The following is a 4,868-nucleotide window of genomic DNA, read 5'->3' on the forward strand; positions in this document are numbered from 1 at the left end:
GGGAGGGGGGGGCTCTGGGGAGTTGGGAGCAAGTGAGTGGGGAGGGGGGCTGCCTCCTGCCCACCCCTCCTTTCACCCCCAACCGCTGCCTCACCCCCCCCCCCAAATGCACTTTGAAAACCCAGCCAAAGACTAGCTGAAGGGGATCTCGGCGCCTCTGGGCCAGGGAGAATTGCTATGGGTGGGATTCCATGGACCAAAAAAGGATGCGCACGGGGGGGGGGGCTCCGGGACCTCAGCGCCCAAGTTCAGCTCAGCTGCAGATCTGAGCAGGGTGGTTCCTGCTTCTAAGGAAGTCCGTGTGGGGTTCGTTAAACTTTCGGCCAGGGCCACCCCAAGGCCTCGAGGGGGGGAACTGAGTTTTTGAGCTCCTCAGAGGGCATCTAGTCTGTGTCCCCCCCCCAGTGGGGGAGGAAACGCACAGTTACATCCGCAGGTCAAACTCGTAGAAAAACAGCCCCCCCACCCAAAAACACATGGCTTTGAGTTTGGGTGAAACGGATGAAAAAAATCCGCTCCTGGGATTATCCCTTGCCGGATGTTCAGTCTGTGAATGATGCTGAGCTTGGGAGGGTATCCTGTCGAGACCATCTGGACGGCTGCCCCTTGGTGTGGTCAATGTTCAGGCTGCCGTTGGCTATCGAAGGTTTGCCATCCTTTTACCCAATGGCAACCTGGGCACAATATTGCGCAGCAATAGGACACCTCTCCTAGCATTTTGAATGATAGATGCAGGAGGCACAGTGTCCTAAACACATAAACCGGGAGCTGTTTGCAAACATAAGTTTATTTAACTCAGGTCTGTGATTGCAGAAGGAAGGAAGGAAGGAAGGAAGGAAGGAAGGAAGGAAGGAAGGAAGGAAGAAGGAAGGAAGGAAGGAAGGAAGGAAGGAAGGAAGGAAGGAAGGAAGGAAGGAAGGAAGGAAGGAAGGAAGGAAGGAAGGAAGGAAGGAAGGAAGGAAGGAAGGAAGGAAGGAAGGAAGGAAGGAAGGAAGGAAGGAAGGATGGATGGATGGATGGATGGATGGATGGATGGATGGATGGATGGATGGATATGGTGCTTCCCCAAATGCTGGGTTTTTACATTTATTTTTGTTGACAATCCTTAAGGATAACAAGAGAAAACAGGCATCACCTATATGCAAAACCTGTAACCTCATGCATTCCTATAACCATATACCATCATCCTCTGATGTTACATAAAATGTGACATTTGGAAGGGAAAAAAGGGGAGTCTTCTTGTTCTGAGAAACCTCTCATACTGTTATCAGTTACCTGAAGCTGTCACTTACTTAGCATATGCAAGTCCGACACAACCAGGAGTGTACAAGGAAAGGAACGAAAATCAGAAGGAACATTTTAGGGAAACATTTTCTCAGCGGCAGCTAATCAGAGGCTTTGGAACTCCCTGCCACAGTAGGGACTTCTTCTGCCCTAATCTCTAAATCACACTAGAGTAGGCCTATAGAAACAATAGGGATTGGGGTGAGTCAATTGTTCTGTAAGTTCTGTTGGGGGGGGCGCTTTGAACTGCAGTTTGCTACGCTCATCAGCAGAATTTGTAATATTATGTACAGCTTTGTATCAATCAATCAATATTTATTGAGAAGGTGTGGGGGCCATGCCAGAAAGGAAAGGCGTAGACTTAATAACTAAATAAAACACACTTTCATTCTCTGTTAGGTGTTAGACCAGTTACAGTAATTGAAGGCAGAGCAGAAAGCTTATACAGTATGTTTTAAAATGAAAAAGTGCTTCCCTCCGTGAGTAGACACAGAACGGGAGGGCAGTATTCTTGGGCCAATTATTCCTAATTTCTCTGCACAAATCTGATTTGGTTTTTTTAAAAAAACGTTTAGTTTCATAATTTGATTTTTCCTTATTCAGCATTTTAATAAACGAGTGCTGTTGGGTTTAGGGACCTTTTTTAAAAAAAAAGTGAGGGGGAGATGGAATATACATACAAGGAGCAAAACTGGAAAAGGGCGGGGGGGAAGACTACTTAATACTTAACATAATTACTTCAAAAACTGTTCCAGAATACTTGGCTTGGCTTTCAAAGGCAGAGGTCAAGATGACGTGAGAATTAAAAGAACTAAAAATTGCAAATATGAAAGTCTGCACTCCCAATTTTGAAAGCATGTCAACCGCTAAGAATCACTAAGAAGAGGCCACAGGGTACCAGAGATTCTTGGAGGTTGGGGCCTCATACCTTTACAATAAATCCATCTTTCTCCAAACGTAACTGGTAGAAGGACCTGATCACAATATGTTGTTTCTCACACGAGTTTCATAACGAGGGTCCAAAACCATCTCGTTGCTCATTCTTGTGAGGAAGACACTCCAGAACAACCAAGAAACGGATACTCTTGTTTTTTTCATATTTTCGTTATCTCCCTATATTTGGTAGCTCTGTGCTACGGAAAACGGTGTGACTTTGCAGGAGACAGTAGGATGTCCAAAGGCTGATAGACTTCTAGGAGAAGCTGATATGGAGAAGAGTGTTAGAATGCGTATCAAAAGTTTAGTCCGGCATTGTGTCAAGCAACAGGATGAATCCTGTGGTCTAAGCCAGTAGTCCTCAACGATGGCCTCCAGATGTTCTTGGGCTTTAACTCCCAGAAATCCTGGCCACCAGAGGTGGTGGTGAAGGCTTCTGGAGTTGTAGTCCAAGAACATCTGGAAGCCCAAGGTTGGGGACCATTGGACTAAGCAACCGGGCAGGGTTTCTGGCTAAGCCGGTCTACATAGACTAGTTCATGACTCTGAACTTTCTGAAGGATCAGAGATATGCATACATGAGAAGCTGAGCTACGGAAACCCCAAAATGCTGAATTTAGGGGAAACGGGTTGTTGCTATGCAGAAGTGACCCTACGTAACACAGGAGGGAGGGGATTGGGACAAGGGTGCCCCTGAAGGGTATAAGACTGCCTGCCACGTGTGATCCCGGGTCCCCTCGCGTTAGAAGCGACCTGGCTAGCTTGTATTGGTTGCGTATTCCAAATAAAACAGCATTGTGGATTTCCTGTTGATCATGTCTTGTTCATCTTCTGCCCCGGGGGGAAACTAAAAACCAGGTGACCGTTTCAACACGCAACATGACCACTACAAAACCTACAATGCAGTGTGATTGCTATTGATACAAATAGGTAGGTAAGCTTGCCAAGCGATTCTTGTAGAATCTGGGCTTGGAGAGGTAGAACCATGACTAGAATTGCTCTGGCATGATTTACACACACCTTAGGAAAATGTGCGCCGGCTCTCCAGATCTCTGGGAAATGAGTTGTGCTGGTGCAGAATTTCGTATTTCGGATGCCTTTTGAGAGAAAACAGAATGAGCTCTGGAGGAACAAATTTTGAAATATAACTGGTGTAGCCTTGAAACAAGAGATCTCTTCTAGAAGATCCAAGAAACCAAAGGGATAATTAAGGATAGATTTGGAATGCTGAAATACCAGCAAGAAAGCACACAGGAAAAAATAAAGAGAATGTTGAAACAGTATATTGATAAACTGCACAGAAGGTATAAAAGGATGACAGACTCCTTTGAAGAGGAATCCTATAATGAAGAACCTACAGCTCTAGAAAGTGAAGTGAGAGCTGTCCTGAAAGCACTAGGAAGGAATAAATCACCAGAAGTAGATGGGATACCAATATTTCAAGCCACAGAGACTGAATCTGACAAAATCCTAACAAGAATATGCCAATAAATATGGAGGAAAAAATAGCCCACAGACTGGAAATGTTCAATATACATTCCAATGCCCATGAAAGGAGAGGCCAAGGAGTGCAGTAACAATAGGACCATTGCTTTTATTTCTCATGCAAGCAAAGTGATCTTTGAGGTGCTGCAACAAAGGCTTCTACCTTACAGTATATGAAGTGAGAATTTCCTGATGTTCAAGCTGGATTTCAAAAAGAGGCACTGAAGATTATATTGCAAATGTCTGTTGGCTACTGGAACACACCAAAGAATTTCAGAAAAAAGGTCACTCTGTGTTTTCTACACTAGAGCAAAACCTTTGACTGAATAGATGATGAGAAACTACAGATTAGTAGTAGTGTGCCTCAGCAGTTGAGTGTCCTGTTGCATAACTGGTATTGTGGGGGGAGGAGCTATTCTTAAAGACAGAATATGGAGAGAGCATGGTTTCCTATAGACAAAGGTGTCAGACAAGGGTGCACTTTTATCCCCTTATCTGTTCAATTGGTACACTGAATATATTGTATCGAAAGCTGGACTAGACTCAGATGAAGGCGGTGTGAAAATTGGTGGAAGAAACATCAGTCATTTACGATATGCAGAAGACATCAACTTACTGGCAGAAACCAGCAATGACTTCAAATGACAGTTTTGGTAAAGTGAAAGAAGAAAGTGCCAAAGCAGGACTGCAGTTGAACATTTGGAAGACAAAAATCATGAGTACAGAAGTATTGTACAATTTTAGCATTGACAATTTAAATAGTGAAGAGATTTTGTATCCCTTGCTTCGACCAGCAGTCCGAATGGACATTGTAGCCAAGAAACCAGAAGAAGATGGAGACTTGGAAGGGCAGCAATGACGGAATTAGAAAAGATCCTAAAGTGTCAGGATGTGTCATTAGAGAGGAAGACCAAGATCATCTACACTTTTGTGTTTCCGATCACCACGTATGGGTGTGAAAGCTGGACAGGAAAGAAAGCTGGCAGGGGAAAAAGAATTGGCATTGGAGGAGAGCTTTCTGGACACCCCGGACTGCCAGGAAGGCAAACAAGTGGGTCCTAGATCAAAATAAGGCCTGAACTCTCTCTGGAGGAAAACAAAAACACGATGAAACAGAGGCTGTCCTTCCTTTGGACACATCTTGAGAAGGCCAGATTCCCTAG

Source organism: Pogona vitticeps, chromosome 6 (genome assembly GCF_051106095.1).
Source record: "Pogona vitticeps strain Pit_001003342236 chromosome 6, PviZW2.1, whole genome shotgun sequence".
NCBI lineage: Eukaryota > Metazoa > Chordata > Lepidosauria > Squamata > Agamidae > Pogona > Pogona vitticeps.